The 18,089-nt window shown below is 36.9% G+C and overlaps 1 protein-coding gene across 5 annotated transcripts in view; it reads left to right on the top strand.

Moving 5' to 3' along the window:
- Nucleotides 1-18,089, top strand: part of RBM20 (RNA binding motif protein 20) — a 105,217-nt gene that overhangs the window by 14,816 nt on the left and 72,312 nt on the right. The gene's annotated exons all lie outside the window — the stretch shown is intronic.

Genomic DNA, 18,089 nt, shown 5'->3' with positions numbered 1-18,089 from the left:
TGGAACTGCTTATAAATCATAGATTTGCCTTTTTTTTCCTGCTGATTTGGATATGCTGAATTCTTCTTCCCGTATTTCAGTGAATCTATGAAAAATCCCTGTCAAGCACCTTTGAAATTAAATTGAGTCCACTTTGCTTGCAGAGAAATAACATTTTCTAGTCTCTTAGTTCAGCCTGCAGAGGGTGTGCTTTCCTCCTTCAAACCATCATCTCCCAGCGCGGTGCCGGTAACACACTGTCCCATAACACTGTACCAGGAGCCCGGCGTTGCACCCAGAGGTACGAAGGGAAAAGGGCGTCTGTCTGTCTGTGTCCCCTGTGACATCTGTCCCTCCATTTCTTGGACTATCAGCTGTTTGAAGCACAGGCTGTGGGACTTCTTCCCAAGTGACCCCTTTCACAGTGAAAAGGAGACTACCGAGAGAACACAGTGTTTCTTTCGGGACTGGCTATTGAACCTACACATAGTACAAAATAGAGATACGTGCTCTTTCCTTCTCAGTGTTTTCCCGGTTCCTTTGCTTTTGTCAGTGGGAGCAGCTGCGGTGTCAGAGATCTTGGGAAATTCTTCCCTGCAGTTTCCCGTGTCTGGTCAAGCAACGATCAGGTTCCACTGTGCTGGGTCATTTGTATTTTGTCAGGTATCTGAAGCTGAGTGAGGTGGTAGGTTTGGAAAGCCATTATCTTCAGCATCCACATACTCTTGGAGTGTGCATATGGGAGTCTATATGTAGTCCTGCCTTTGACAGCTAAATGAGTAAGCCACCCGCTGCAAACTGTCTTTAGGGTGGCTGGTACCTGGGGATGGCAGTAAGTGTGGTTACATCTCCCCAGAGAAATCCCACATGCTGTTCATCTGACTGGTATATTTCCATATACCTCCTTCTTCAGCTTACCAGAAATACTGGAGGTTTCATACGCTTGGGTGTTAGATGACAGCGCATTTGTATTGCTGGTGAGAAACATGTTGCTATTCATGGTGTTTAGTGGCCGTATAGTGAGATAGCTAGACAGTGATGTTAAGTAACACAAACCTGGAGCCACAGTCGTTTGGACACATCTTTCCATGCCAGTCTCTGTGCTTGGAACAGTTTGCCCATTAATTTGTTCCAAGCTTCCACCCCCTCCCTGCTCTCTCCAGAAAACCCTTGGCAAACCATCTCTTCTGTAAATCCTCCTGCCTTGGCTGGCCACTGCCCCTCTGTTCCTGCTGTCCCATTGCCCATTTTGGACTCCAGATTGAGAATTCGTCAGCACAGAGATTTATGTGAGCATTTTGCATCTCATAAAGAAATACAAAGACCCCTTATTCTTTCAGAAATGAAAACTTGCATTTTAAGACTTAAATATGGACATGAAGTTCACCTAGACAATGGTGTTTTTTATAAGGCTAATTATATTAATAGATTTGATTTTCTCCAACTGGAGACTATAGTCCAATATTAGAAATGCTACGCTAACAGTACCCGCAAAACTTATGCTGCCGTCATCTTTGTCTTCATCTTCTGCTGCTGTTTAGCTTTCAAAACTGATTGGTTTTGTATGTTTGTTTTTGTAAATGTACGTAGTTATTGTGCATTAGTGAAACATGCTTGACAAAAGCATCTTGACAAAATCAGTGGGTTTTAATGGTGTTCACATACTTCTGTGCTTGAAATGGAGCCTGAAGAATTTGTCCTCTGGTATCTTACATTATGTTTTGGCCCTTGGAAAGGAAGCACCTGACAGCATTAAGCTATCAGAAGGATTTCCAGTTATGGGCAAGCAGCCATTACGTATATGTTAATCCACAGTAGGAGATTCGGACAGCTTTTGATTTACCAGCGCTCATCTGTTCAATATGAGCTGGAGATCAGCACAGCAGTTACCTTTAAAATTGATTGAAGAGTACTGAAAGGGAAAGGAGAATTTTATGGGTATGACGCAAGTCTAGTAGAATTGCTAATTGTATGTCTAGATAGTCTTAACAGTGCATTTCTCAAGGTGGCTAAAGGAACTATTTTGTAATTGCTACACCTGTTTAAAATATTTTAACAGCTTTGTTTCATTTTAAAGCAGACACTTTAAATTCTCTAATGTCTTTTTCAATAGATTGGATTAAATAACTGGAGACCTAGAAACTGTATCTGGTTTTTAGCAGCTTGAACATTTATACATTTTTTGAATGCTGCAGAATTCACATGAACAGATTTATTAGCTAAGCTAAACATATGGTTTTAAAAGTAGACTATAAAAATTCTTATGTTTTCTTCATATTGTGGCTTTAAATAGTTTTAATAGCAGACTGTATGTGAAGAATTTGAAGCATTCTCATTTTTATTTCCAAAAACAGTACGTGAAATGTATTTATTTAAGTGGGTAATAAAACTAAAGAGCCAGGTCATAAAGCAGTGTTCACTAAAACATGCAAAAGTGATACAAAGATTCTTGTCATGTGATGAAACCAGAGGAAGTAACTTTCTTGTGTAGCATATCATGCAGGTGGAATAGAAAACATCTATCTCAACGTTAGTAATAAAGATGTATGTAATATATCAATATTTTTATGTGTGCATGTAGTTTTTGATATGTGTATGTTTGTGCACTTATATACAGTTTTATTTATTTCAGGAATTCCTATTTTAGAGATCATTCACAATTTTAGCTATTAATATGGCTAACCTTTCCCAACACATGAATACTCCATTGTGGTCTCACACACAGCTGTTGTGTCCTCCAAAAAGACCTGTGCTCCTCAAACCAGTGAACTGTGTAAAAACAGTGTTCGGACGATGATGTATATGATAAGCTATATTGTCCAAAAGGTCTCTTGGTTTCTTATCACATTTCTGGGGCAGTCTGGGTCAAAGTGTTGATATGATGGAAACTGTCTTTATATTTTCAGGGTGTGATTTTAAAAACAAACAGACCTGAACTGTTCCAATCCCCATCCCCCAGTGCTTTGGCTTTGCTGTCAGTTGAGATTTTAGATTATTGCATGGCCCATGACATGACCTAACTTTTATAGTAACTTCTATAAGGTACTCCTCCTATAGGTTTTACCATATTTGTAATAAACTTCTGATGACCTGATTGTTTAGAGGGTTGGGGATTGTGGAAGAGTCAAGAATGTTGTATGAGTGTGGCTTTGTATAGAGAGTGTGTGTGTATGTGTGCATACGTCTTTATGTATATATACACATTCATAAATATGTTTTCTTGAGCTGTGGATAAAAACCCTGTTGCATGTCTCCTCAGGGATACTGAAGTATTGAAAGTGAAACGGGAACGGCTGCCTGGCAAAGCCAATCCAGTGGTTTCATTTGCTGAGCTCTCCCAGGTTGCCCTGTCAAGGGCTTAGCTTTGTCTTCCTGGAAAAAAAAAATATCTCGAGGAGCACGGATGGGATGTCTCAGCCCAGGGCTATCCGTAAAGGGGATCCATTCCGAAACTAAACTGCTGCATGTTGTTGACCCTTGTTGGCTTTCAGCCATGGAGCGAGTTTCACAGAAATGGATGCAAGTGCTGTTGTATAAACTTTGCTTCGCATGTCAGAAGCGGTGCTGGTCCCTTGCTAGCAAGGAGCGTGTCTGGCTTCTCTTGCAGTGAGAGCGAGCCCTGCAGCATGCACATCATGGGCCAGAAATAACATAGGATGCTGCGCATTCCTGATGGGAAAAGTGGGTGAATACTAAAGGCAACTGTGACTATATGAAACACAATGTTTGGGTGCTGAGTTGCTCTCCAGTGCATTCTTTGGGCAGCATTTCTCTTCAGCAGCTGACCATGAGCAGTTTTTTTCTGCTCTTGCCAGCACAGCAATAACGTAAAACGCAGGAATAACCTATAGCCCCCGTGACTGCAGTGGCTTTGCACTGAGCTGTTTGGGGGCAGTGACCTTACATTTCTGTGTTGCTGTCAAATGCCACCACACTTTTTAATCTTGCTGCGTACCTAATAGAAGTTGCTAACCAGTCACTGGGGAATCTTCAAATCACTTTGCTGGTCCTGGAGAGCTGTGTCCGAGTATGGTTTCTCTGAGCTAACTAATCCACCGCAAGAATGGATTCAGCAAGACAATTTATCAGTGGCGATTTGCATCAGTATATAATTGGTTAAGGATATAAGCTGAAATTCAAATTTGCACTTAGGTATGGTTTTTATTTAAAACAATATCCTACTTAGGATTTCAGTAACATATTTTACAAATCACTCTTCAGATGCTCTTTTTGGAGCTCAAACGGTTACGTTATAAATGGAGAACGGATTCAGGAGGCTTCACAGTATTAGTGTTTATCTTGTAATGTTTTCCAGATGGCAGAACATGATGTAATCCATACTGCCCAGTTTGTTTCACTGCACTGTATACTCTGCCATACCCAATAAGTAACCAAGAGACTTTAAGAAGCTCATCAGGCTGTTATGACGATAGCTGGTTAATCCAAATGTTCTTTATTATGTTATGAAAACTGCAGATTAACAAATCACTTGTTGGTGAATGCAGGAAGATTGATTGCTACTCAAAGCTCTGTGAGAACTAGATATGCAACTCGGATTAGTTTAGCTCAAGCTACACTTCGATGAATGAATTCCATTTTCCTCAGGGCTATGAAGTAGCATCTGTTCAATGGTAAATTTCTCTTAGCAGCACTGGGTAATTTTGATTCCTCTTCCTTGGAGAAGTGATGGGAATGTTTATTTGTTGTTGTTTGCATGGCTCTGAAATAAAACCACAGCACTAGCATCACTGGTTGTGTGGGCATGGTGGCTAAGGTCAAATTAATTGCAGCTTGCAGTTGCTCATAATTCTGCCAGTGTTCGTGCAATAATGTTGTTTACTAACTTGTGCTTTTATTAGGCTGACAGACCATCATTTGAATGGCAAACCCATCAAATTTAAGTAGGCACTTAGCTCAGGATTTTCTCAGCATTAATTGAAGGCGCCAGGAGTACTGCGTTGGGACAGGTGCAGTCTTGCTGTGCAGAGGCAGTATTTGAGGAGTACATGGGGAATGAAAGCTCCCTGTGCATCCTGGCATCCAGCTGTGTAGGGTTTCTCACTTGAACCCACATCCAAGAAGGCTTCAAGGGAGATTAGGGCTGGGGTAGGAGGTTTCAATCTACTGGCAGTTATTGTGTAGAGTGGGTTTTGTAGGCACTTCTTTAGGCTATCCTACCCTTTGGTTAAGCCCAGAAAAATGGGATGGAGAGAAGAATAACAAAAGAGATATAAATTCATGGTATTAACTAGCTGCTGGAAAGGAGAACTTTTTCTGAAGTGGGTTTAGTATCTTGTGACTGTCTTATCATCCATGGAGCAGCTGCTCGTAGGTTGCCATTGGTAGGACATGGATTGCTGGGCTGGTTGATCTGATCTGGCATGGCACTTTCTACCCTGTGTGTATGCAATTAGGCAAGGGGGGTTGGAACAGGAGCCGAGAAACACTGGAAAGAAGAGCAGTTTCCAACACAATTGTCATTTTGATGGTTGTGCCGTGTTTGCTTGTGTTGCTGTTTTACCCAGTGACTTCCTCATCTGGTTTTTATCATACATGGCATTGCTTGGCTGGTAGCTGTTTTTATTTTTCCTTTATCGTGTCTCTGGGGAATTCCACAGTTCAGTGTCAAAACACCCCCTTGTAGGAGAGGATGGAAAGAGGAGAGTTTTACATGATGCAAATGTCTCATTTTACAGTTTCCTGATGATCTTCGGTCTGGCTGCTTGTTAGGAGCATTTGTTGTTCATAGTCACTCAGTCTGGGCTTGTTTATTGACTCAAGCTGTCTTTGCTCACTGCGGTATTGCTGGTAATTAATGTGCTTTGCCGTTCTGATTTCTACGGCTTGTCCTGTGAAAAAAAATTAATGACAGTGGCTTCTGGAAACTGAAGAGTAGCAGAGAGCTAATTTCATTTTTCATTAAGTATTCCTCCGAGTCCAGGGGAAGGGATGTGATGCTCAGTTTTACACAGCCGCTTTGCCTCTTTCTCTGTGTCTTTTGCAAAGAGTGCATGGAAAATGGGCTCTCCACTGAAATCTGGGCTGGGAAAGGGGACGGAGAAGGGGCAAGAGTCCTGAAAGGACGGAGTTTTCATGCCCTTCTTCCACAGTCCTCCTCCCTTTCCTTTCCTATTCCTCAGCAACTTTTCCTTCAGGTTTTCTCCCACACAAAATCTTTCTAGTCTTCCTGATGCCCTGTCACGTCCTGGTCTGCTGGATCTCCAGTTTCTCCTCTACCAAACTTTCTTTGGTTTTAACTTTTTTTGTGTAAGAATTGTCTGCTTCCTCAATGGCTAAACCTTGTGTATAAAGGACAAAGAAGAAATATCCATTGCTTTTTCCTGTTTGCAAGAAACGCCATAGAGAATCACAGCAGATTGGACACCTGGAAAGGTTTTTGCTCAGAAATCCAGCCCCCTGGCTTGGTTTAAGACAGTGGGAATGGAAATTTGGCATTTGTTTGTCTGAGAGAGGCTAGAGATTTTCAGAGTTGATGGAAAGAGAAAACTTTATGTTCTGTAAATGTAACATTTATCAAAGGCCTGAAAATGATCTGTTAACATTGGCTTTTTAGCACTATAGGTTCTCTACTCAAAAAAAATTTGACTTTGTTGATGAAGGAGGGAGCGACTGTAAAAGACATTACCTTCCTGGGGAGGACTAGGGAGCCCCTTCCTGTATTTTAAAGAGATTGTGTAAAACAAGTTGAAATCCTGCCTCAAAGGATTTTTGGCATGCAGGGTGCTGCTGTAAGCGTAGATTTTGTGTTGGCTCAGCGCACAGACCGCAGGTCTTGTAGCCATAAGCGCAAAAGGTCAGGATTGCATTTAGCCCATAACTATCAACTCTGTGATATACTATTAGTCATAGAAACTTGAGAAATTTGTTAAGATATTCTGAATTTGATTTTGATGTATTGGGACAGCTTTTAAAATTCCGTCAGAGTTTAAAGTGGTACTGCCAGTAGGAAAGTCAGCTGATTGAAATACAGTGTTTGTAAAAGATTTTACTCCTCTTATGCTTTTTGTGAGTTTACAGTCATCCTCTAATTTTAAGAGAAAAAGCATTTCTGTAAGTGTGAAAGTTGTCTGTCTAGAAGTAAATTCTTTATGCATAATATGGTTAAAATACTTTCATGTAACTTTTCAGTTGCAGGAGTAGAACAAGATCATTTTAGCACCAACAGGTTAAAAAAATTATTCAGATACAAGTAAGATTTTTTTAATGTTGCGAATGTGCCTTTAAAATTTTTAATCACATTTTTCTTCCCACCTCAGCCCCCAATTTCTAATTAATCACAATTAGGCAATTTTTGTTAATCAGTAGTGTGGTACCATATCTTGTCATTGTTTCCTAGGAGCTGTGTTTATCTAAATCAGCTACGTCAAACCATAACTTTTATAGGAAAGCTACAGAGCAAACCATAAACTACTACTTCTGCATAAATCACTTATTTTAGACTTTAAACATCAGGTTGTACATATTACGCTTGCCCTTTTTCTGTTTAAAGGTGGAGGTTTTTCTGAAGCAGTCATGTGACGTTGTCTGTTCAGTCTTTTGTGCTACTTACAGAAAAAAGAATAATTTTCCAGAAATCGTAGAACAGGATATCAAACTGTATTGCTCATTTTTTTCCCCACTGATAATAGATAAGATCAAACTGATAACCATCCAAAAATCTTGTTCTATGCAGAGACTCTTGAGTAGGTTAGGGAGGAGTGATGGGACACTGCAATGTGCATGGGACAAGCAAAATGGATAAAGCTGATCCATCAGTCAACAATAACATACTGTGGTACATCAGAAAAGTTTAGTGTAATTGAATATTTTCTGTTTAGATACATTAAACAAAATAGCATCTCACATTTGTTTATATTATAGCTTATTCTTGCTTACTGTATCAGTGTATATCTGGTCTTGAAAGTAATTGCAAAAATGTCCCATTTTTGTGTTTATTCTGTAGATATGTTGAGGAGCACATAAATTTAAATAAGTATTTCAAGAAGCTATTACTTTCTGAGAGATACTGGCTTATTCTTATTTGGAATTGTTTCACATTCTTGTATATGTATGTAGTGCAGAAGGAAAATACATGTTTTCATCTGTATCCCATCAAGATGATTGTGTGTCATTGAAAAAACCCTTTCAAAAAGAAGTTTATTTTTCTGACAAAGGAAGTCCCTTTGGGGTTAGAATCCCAGATTAGAGACTGGCAGGTCAAATTCTTTATCGCTTCTAAACTAGATGTATATAATATGAAAGCTGATTAGGCATGTCTGAATCTCCATGGTGCTATTTTGAATTATTTTTCAGAGCACATATAGGAAAAACCTTGACAATTTTTTTATATTCAATGATTTTTATTTTTTTTTTAAATCAGGCTTGGAAATAACTAATTTATTTAAATTTGTGAATACGAATCTTTTAAATAACAGGGAATGCACATTCAGGAACAAATTTCATGGAATAATGCTAATTTCATCTGTCTTTGTAGGGATTTTTGTCCTGTTCTATGCACTAATACTTTGTCAAATGTGACTAGTTAAGTACTACCGAATAATACCTGTCCTTTCAGTTACTATATACAGAAGATTTTCCTCTTTGATTTAATGAAATTTTTGTTCTCTCTGCAACTGTTCAATACCTTAGAATCCCACTATACTCGAAGGTTTTGAAAGTCAATTATTAATTATTTCCTAAAGGTTTCTGTTAAATGTCAACGTTATTGGTAGAATTTTCTTTTAGTAAAAATTCTGAGTAAAATGCAGATGGAAGATTTTTTTTCTTGTACGATTTTAAAAATAATCTTTCAATACTTCTTATACTGAAAATTCTTTAGGCAACAATGTGATCTAGTCACAATGCAGAATTCTTAAACTATTACAACTTTGGAAATTGTTTTTAAAACTTGGTTTCTAATCTTTAATTTAAAAAGCATTGTAGAAATCTATGTTATTGTATAGTCTTGAAAAAAATCTATCGGTACTCAGCTTATAGAATCTATACTATGCTATTTTCAAATAAAAGCAAAGATTTTCCTTAAAAAAATAGAAAAAGGTTTCTTAGGCAAGACAGCTTTGCAACGGAAAAAGCTTTGTTGTGCTGTTTTGCAAAGAAAACTGCATGTCTCAGTGAAGAAGCAAAATGCTTGTTTATTAATTAAATTGCATATCTCAGAAACTGGTTTATTTGATTTTGTTATGGAATTATAAAACTCTGCAGCGGAGAAAGTGTGAGTCCAATACCTCTCTATTTGAAATAGATCAAATGAATTGATTTGTAAAGGGTAACCTCTAGCGGAACCTGGCAGATGATCTTGTTGTCGACACATTTGCTTGATCGTTAATCTACTATAACAAAACATCAATTTATAGACTGTCCTGGCCTTAAATTCTCTTTCAAGCACCCTATTTCCTTTCAAAAGATAAACTTTCCATAGGCCAGTGCTTATCTGCCTGGCTTCCTGGCCGACTGAGATTTAAGCTATACTGGCTTGGACAATGTATGCCGTTGAGCCTTGCTAACTTTTGTGAGTGCTCAGCAAGAACATAGGGGAAGTGCTGAATTTTTATCAGTAAGAGGAAAAGCTCAAAAGCAAAGATAATGAATCAGAAAAGGTAGCGTATTCGTTTAACTTAATTTGATGATATTGGTTTGTTATAATTACTTAGAATAACATTTAGAAGTTAATGATACTTCTTTCCTACGTCCATAAAAAGGAAGAGAACATAGGGTATCTTACTGCTGTGTGTGGCTATTTGATCTTTTGTTAGAAGCATTTGTGCCTCCAATGTGTAATATTATTGTGTTGATTAGCAACGGCAGATGAACCTCTGTGTTTTGGTTTTAATTTATATTGTGAATGGGATGGTGGGGGCATTTGTAAAGAAGACATCTGCTTCTATTGAAAGCATAATGCACAGACATAAAAGAAAGGACTTCAAGGTAGAATTTATTTTTCTTAATCGTTCCTCTTGCCCTTGACAAACGTGCTTTTTCTCAAACATGATTTGAGTTGTTGTTCCCAAATGAGTTACAGCAGATACAGATGCTGTTATATGAAGTGCTTAATGTAGTTTGGAAAACAACTAACAATGAGATAACTGTGGAAGTTTTCTGTGCTGCTTTCAGATGCAGACGGTCTATTTTTGACCTGGAGACCAATATCAAGCCCTGGATTTTGTCAGGTCAGGGGGTGGGCACCGAAGGCTGTATCTCTCTCTCTCTCTCTCTTTTTTTTTTTTTTTTTTTCCCTTTGTTGACAACATATCTTTATCCTTCCTGGGTCCTGGGGTGACTGCTTGATAGTGCTGGTATTTAAAACACCTAGATAGCAGAAGTCACGAACTTCTTTTTCTATTTTTAAGGATGCTCATTAAAGTTGCTAGCCAGGCTCAGCGAGCCACAGAGGTGTGGGACGAATCTGGGGGAGAACACTGCTCGTGAGAGCAGGAAACCACAGAAAAGCATGCTGCCTTCACCAGTGCTTTGTTAAACAGACGTGTGTTAAAAACCTAAATTAGTGTTACATAAGCATAAACAATTTGCAAGTATTACATATTTTATACACTTCATTTATTTATTGTTTTTATTTAATAGTTGTGCTTTCAGGAAAAGTGTGTTTTTCTGGTGCATTTAGGAAATTTTTAATTAAACTGATAATTTTTTTGCCTGTTTTTAAGGAGGGTCACTGCAATTACATAGTGTTTTATTTAAGGAAAAGTTATTCATGTGCAATTTTTTTTTTAAGATTTACTGTTAGATAAGCAGCAAAAACTCAATTATACGGCTTCATAAAGGTAAGGAATTGAGGGAAGCTTCAAAATAGCGATTAGGAAGAGCACATCAAATTCTGTGCAAACCATTAGAACGCGTAAAGGAGTGCTTGGTCTGTGTTGGAGTCTGGTAGTAGCCGGATTGACTCACGTTATATTAAATAATTTTTTTTTGTTTAACCATTTAGTGCCTTCGCTTGACATTGCTCCCCTGCCCCAAATTCTTGGACCCTGCAGTGTTGAAAGAGCAAAGCAGTTTAACTGCAGAGTTCCTACTGTCTCTGTGTGTGGGTTAATAATAAAGAATTACATGACTAAGAAACTATGTTTTAATTGGCTCTATTTATATTGGGATTTAAAACCAGAACAAAATAATGTAAACAAACTGTAATTCTGTGAAAATTTAAGAAATCTGCATCTATAAATAATGGACAGTTTTCCAGAAGAAATTATGAGTACAGACTCAAAAGAAAAAAAAAATCTCATAAGAGGTTGTGGATAGCTTCTTATTGTTACAGTATCAGTATGGATAAATATTGGTGGTTTTGGAAAAATGGTAGTTTTTCCTCTGTTTTCAGTCTCTCTCATATCATAACAGCTCTTCCTTTACTGAAGGGGAGAGGGGAAAAGGAAAGAGAAGAAATAATTTATTCAATATAGGCATTTAAGTGGTAAATGGTTCCCTATCTAAAGACACATTTCCAAAATTTAAGCAGGACTTTGAAGGAGGAAGTGAAAATGCATGAACTTATGTGTTAACAGAAAAATGAATGCTCTTTAGTGTATTCAGACTGTATAAAAATGTAATTATTAATAATCATTAAGTTGCCTCTGTCTCTTCAACTTAATCACACCGTGGAAAATATGTTACAGGAATATTTTCCTCATGGAAAGTTCAGTGGTTACTGAGGTTTTTTTTATGCCATTTATTGGCATGCCTACTGACATGAACAATCATTGTGTCATCAGTAATAGTGGTGAATTATACCTGAAAAACAAAATTAAGGTGAAAAATAACATGTATTTGAACTTGCATTAGTGAAGCCTGGCAGAAGCTAGTATTTAACACCTTCTATATAATCTTATTAGGCAACGGATGCAAATCTCTGTATGAGGAGGAAATACTGCTTTGAACAACAGAAAACTGAAATTCTTTTGTCTTTCAATATAAATTCTTAATCGGAGAAAACATGGTCATCGCAGTGTCAATTCACACAGTCCAGTAGCTCATTTACGAGGTCTTCCCTGGACGTCCTCAGTATGTTAACTGCTGTATGTCTAAATTTTCGTTTTCTGCAATATTAGTCTCATGGGGGTTTGTATGAACTGGTTTAAAATGTGCGGGAAGAGTTTTATGAAATTGGACTAATGATAATCTGACTCAAAGTATTTCTGTAGTGAATGAAAACAAGAGCTACGTGTTGGTAGTGAATAGGATTAAAAAGTTGTTAGACGAGCCAAACAGATATTCCTTGATATCGTACTTCTTATTTATATCGGTTTTAATAATTTCTCAGTTACAGTCTCAGGTGAAAAAACAGGAATTAAGTGAAAACCGTAGAATAAATTTGTAGCCTGATTATGCTCCTTTTTTTCCTGTAGTGACAAAGATCTTCTTAGTCCTTTAGGAAAATGTTAACAGTGTATCTTATTAATTACTATTATGATAAACTGTTTCTGTTGCAGACATCCCCATGAGTGCCTCTCCTGTATTAACTACATACGGTCCTACTCGTTCTGTTAACTAAAAAATCCAAATCACACAACTCAGTCGCTCCTCTCCTGGCAGTTTGTAATTCCAGCTACATAGATTTGTTAAATGCTTTTATAAAAATCATAAATCTAGCAGCATAGACTCCTCTGAAGCATTCTCTGATCCTGTGGATTTTAAGTGTAGATTAATCCCCAGGGACTCCCAGGACTAGATGTGTAACGTTTGAAAACGTTTGTAGTTGTGTAACCATGTGAAAATGTTTACCTGTTAAAATGTGTACAGTCTGTTTTTCAGTGGATTGTATGTGGTTTCTGGTTACAGATCTGTAGAATTGCCATATGGAAGTGTTTATCTTTTTTAGTGTCATTCACCTGTCTTGAAACTGTCACCAAAAAAGGCAAAAAGCTTAAAGAGGGGGGGGCGGGAAAAAAAGAAGAAAAAAGAACTATAGTAAAGAATTGAGGTGCTTTGGTCCCAGCCAGATCCTCTCTACCTCTCCAGTTGGAGAGTTGGGATTTCTTCTTTAAGCCATTTATCTTCAAGGATTTAAACAGCAAAAATGTTCTATTTGGGTACTACAAATGGCTTAACATCTGCAACATACTGATACTTGCAATGTTAAAATTTGTAATGATGACTTTTTAAATGTCCCAAACCCCAGTTTTCTGTCTCTTCATGAGGTAACAGGTCAGAGTATTAGAACTATGCTGAATATAATAGATTCCTTCAGTGATATTTTGCTGTCCTTTCACTTGGAGTTTGTTTTCTAAAGCAATGACCCATGTTTTTCTACTTCATTTTAACTGGAGTGAAGGCTATAAAATTTTCTTGTTAGTGGATATTACCGCTGATCTTAAATATGGTTTCAATATAATGTTTCTCAGTAAATGGAGTGGCAAAGAAAATCTAATCTTGTTGTTGATGCAGCATTGTCTGTCCGAAGACTGGAGTTGCTCAACTATGAGCTAAACTTCTCAGTGCTGGCAGCAACCTACTGCACACAGCGCTGTAAGCAAACCTGTGAAGGAATTTAAGCTGCAAATTACTCATTTGCACAATATATCAAATGTCACCATGATGGGACGTGAGGTTTATTTATCCTTTAAAAATACTCTGAAACCATTGTTAGGGCACGCTGATAACATCAGGAAGGAATTATATTCCTTGGGAATAATTAGCTCTCGAACAGTTCTTTACAGGTATATTTTTACTCAGTGCATATACATTATAGGCATATAACTAAGAAAATCGTGCAGTTTTAGAAATCCTATTATACCAATAAATATATATAATCTTTTTAGCCCCAAAGAGCAGCAGGGAGGACGGACTGTTCCTTTCCAGGAACATGCAAATACATTTTATATTTCTTTCTGTCTCTTCGTCATATATCACAGTGAGCTTGTACCAAAAATATTTAAGAGACTCCTTTTCAACTCTCTTCAGAATTGTACTTGCATGCAAAGTTGCCAGAGGCAGTTGGAGTTTTCTGTTTGTTATTCGTTAGTCCTCCTGGAGCTTGAAAATTTCCTTTTTAGAATTAGCAGTTCTTTTTCAGAATCTTTGCTTGAAGAAATACATCAGGGAATCCCCCACGTGCTCTCTGGTATCTAAGCTAAATAGATGTTAATGTCCAGTATTAAGCTTTGGTAAACAGTCCATAGAATGAATAAATACTGAATTTCTCAATAAAGTGGCAAAAGAAAGAACGGGAATCTTGGCTTTGTTGAGCAGGAAAATAATCTCATTGTGTTCAGTTAGTGATTTCAATTCGAAAGCTGTAGCCCAATGAATTCTCATCGATGGATCTTAAATCTTAGAGCTGCTGCATTCATGTAAATTTGTTCCCTTGAAATTTTTTGAGAGAGAAAAACAAAACTAAAAATGACCTTAAAATAAACCAACTGACGAACCTATGGAGGTGTTGGTAACCTTGGCCACTGTCATCAAAAAGTGTCCCCTAAAGAACCCATGGAATTAGTGATTTTTTCCTTCATAGCACAACTGGGACACAGAAACCCTGTTTTCTTTAGCGAGAATGCTTGGACGCCCTCCAATCGAGTGGGAACAAAGAGTTGTCTGTCAGGGTCCTGGGAGCCCCCACATCTGCTTTTTAAAACAGGATGTGGGGAAGGGTAAAAATCCTCTCCATCTGTGACGCTAACAGGGCTTTGAGAACACCTGGAATTACTAGACCCAGCATTTGAAGCTTATCGCTGGAGCTGATTTCTGATAGACTAAATGCCTTTATGGGCTGAGTTTCTGTGTTGTGTGGGAGCTTAGCGTTAGGGCAGATTTTCCACTGGAGAATCTGGACCCTAAAATCTGAACCCAGTCCTCCTGTAAAATAATTTCAACAAATAACTCCTGGGAGACTGTTTAGCCTGTTTTTAGCTTTTATTAAAAAACACAACAAAACAAAACCAAAACCAAAATAACAGCAGCAACAAAAAATGCTTTGAGTAATTTTTAGTTCATTTCACTATCCACTCAGAATTTCGTAAAAGCAAATGCACCAAATTTCTGCCTTTATTTTTGTTAATTGCTTTCTGTTTAAGTTGATTTCACTTGTGTGAATGTCCAAGAAAGCAGAGAACATTAAGCAACCAGGTTGTTTAAGGGAAGTTCCTTCTGTACTTGAAAGAGTATTAAAAAGTAGCTGTGCATTTTCAGTAGACCCTGGAAGTATTTCCTGCAATCAATGCACTGTGAAAACAGCCCAAGTACTTCATATTATCAGTCAGCTTTTTACAGATTGTAATTCAACTGTTACTCAGATAATTGGCTAGCTAATAAAAAGACAAAGAAATATTTTGGTGGACAACTTGTAAAAGGAAAATTGTTCCTAGACTACTTCATATTAATTATTAATCTATCTCCATTTTCAACTAAAGATGCTGTTGGTGAATTCTGTCAACAATTTCAAATAAGTAGTGATCTTTAATTTGATTAAAGTTGTTTTAGGTCTCTCTGTATCACATCAAAAATATTTGTTGGGTTTCTATTATTTTGTTTGTTTCATTTGCGATGGGGAAACAGTAACAGGCTCCCATGTCCTGTCTCTAATACTTCTAAATTTCAGGAACAGCAAAAATAAAACTTGTCTGGGCAATTTATAAATGCTCTGGTTTCTATTTCAAAGATTGCTCATTTAAATCAGTGGCCTAATTATCTGCATATTAATAAGTGTAGAATTTCTTAATATAAAAATGAAGAATCTGGCTCAGAATACATGTTACAATATATTATAGAAAACAGTCATAAAAAAATGTGGTTACAGTCATCTTTATTTCTGCAATTTTAAAGTTTGCATGAAAACTCTGGAATTGCAAGGTTGTATATATACACATAATTGTAATTATGTGTTCCTGAAACTAGTAGGTGAGTATGTTAATGACTGCTTTTTGTATACACTACTCCTCATTTATGATAGCTCATAACCTTAAAAGTTCCTCAAACTCGTGTTTGATGTTTTTGATACTGAAAAAAACCCCTGCCTATTCAGGAGGCTATGCAGTACAGAATGAGAGGCAACTGAGTGCATTAATAATTGTTATTTCATTTTTATGGTAAATCCCAAACGTTAAGGATGCTCATAGCTTTTTTTGGTCAGCTGAGTTTCTGCTGGTTTTATTGAGTACAAGTGTGAGTGATGTGCTCAGGTTTTTAAAATTTGATTGTTTGGGGAGTCATCTTCGGTTACTAAGAATGAATGTTCAATTTCATCTCTCATATAATTGTTGTCTTTAAAGATAATCTTTCAATTGCCTCAAACTAAAATAGAGTTAATGCATGAGCTGTGTTCGTTACATCCTTCCTAACAGAGAAGTCTGCGAAATACTGAAGCTGTAGCACTGGACGTATCTACTTCATAAGTTAAAATAAAGATAACAATAAGATTGTTTGAAGGATTGCTTTTAAATTTAAGAAATAGAGAATATTTTAAATGGAAAAAACCTATGAAATTAGGTGGTGGGAGGAAAATCCTGGTGACTGAACATTTCTGTTAATCCAGCTCGCAGTTTGCCTTCACTCTTTCTTCTGACAGTCTTTACGCTGTGTAATCCTCCATAATCTAAAACCGGGCATGCACTGCTTGTTCTGTGAAATAAAATATCAGCTAGAGGGGAAAAAAAAAGAGAAAGGGTAACAGTTTAAAAAAAAATGCAAGCCTGTATATAACTGAGGTTTTTCAAATTACTTGGGAGAAAGTATCATAGTCGCTCTAACTTTTAGAATAACGTTCCATTACTGCACTGCCAGCAATCTATTCAACATTTAAGAAATTTGTATTTCTGTATTGCTGTTCTGAGAGGTTGCACATACAGCTTGAAGCTGCTACGCTGTTGGTTTGTTGGAAAAAAAAATACAATGACAATTTCCCTAGACGTTGGCTATTACAGTGGAAACATCTTATTTAAAAGCCATCTCATTCTTCGTGAATGCTCTAAAAGCAAATTGCTTATGTTAGAAACTTGCTTTTTAAAAATAGTTAACACCTGGCTTGAATTGACACTTTTTTATCCTTTTCAATCAAATATTTTCAAAGTAATTGTTTTAGTAGTTTTTAAGTATATTTCTGTATATTTCTAAGAGGCAGAGTATAACAAAAGTAGAGCAAAGATGAAGGACCATTGAATGGTGGTAAGAAAAAACAATCTCTTGAACAATGCATTTCATCAATATGCGAGAGTAGTTAAAATGTTACATAATTTCTATTTCTTTGAAGTTAATATATTCATAATAATGCTGGCAATTAAGTACATTTTCTTGAAATCCTCACTGAGCTCAGTAAGTAGTGTTCTGTGCTGTCCAGAGGGTACAGGGAACAAATGCAAAAGCATTTTGATGTCATAATTAAATGTCGCTATTCTAAAACAGTTGAACAATATGAGCTTTTCGTGTCAGTTGGACAATTCTTTGATGTGTTTGGCATTAGATTTTTGGGGGGATATATAAAAGGTGTACTACATAAATATTGTTAACTACCATTATTCCACATATTATAATACAGAAGTCAACTAATGATTATGTTTAACTATTACAGTGTTTTTAATGTTGCATTTTAAAATTGTAAAGGATAGAAACTTTGTTTTCCTTTGCATCCATTTAAATGTCTTGAAAGGAGCTTCATTTTCTTTTAATTGTATAGCTGTGCTTTTCCTTTATGGAGACGGTTTTTTTGTTCTAGCTTAGGGGAAAGTGTTCGTCATACAAAAATACCATAGCGTGTTACCCGTACCCTTTAAAATGAAATGGAAATACAGAGTCATCACATATATCATGAATTCCTTGCCTAGACACACACACGTATCCTGCGATCTCTTCTTTCTTCCATATATGGTGATTTTTTTTTTTTTTTTGAGATGACTTTAGGAGGCTTGAACCTAGCTGGCTTTTTTGAAAAATAGAATTTGTATTATATTGCTATTGATTTTTACATTCAAACTGATTACCAGTGCTTTCTTTTCAAGTACTTTTAAGGGATACGCAAAACAAAAATACCTGGGAAATATCTGGTAACTCCTGTAAGATCTGTGAAGAGTAATGACTGGAATATAGAGGGGATGAAATTACAGACAATGCAATAACTAATTAAAAATGTAATAACTAAGTAAAAGCGT

This window comes from Chroicocephalus ridibundus, chromosome 6, assembly GCF_963924245.1.
Source record: "Chroicocephalus ridibundus chromosome 6, bChrRid1.1, whole genome shotgun sequence".
NCBI classification, from domain to species: domain Eukaryota; kingdom Metazoa; phylum Chordata; class Aves; order Charadriiformes; family Laridae; genus Chroicocephalus; species Chroicocephalus ridibundus.
Note: the sequence above shows the minus strand (reverse complement) of the source record. Positions and strands in the feature narration are given on the sequence as shown.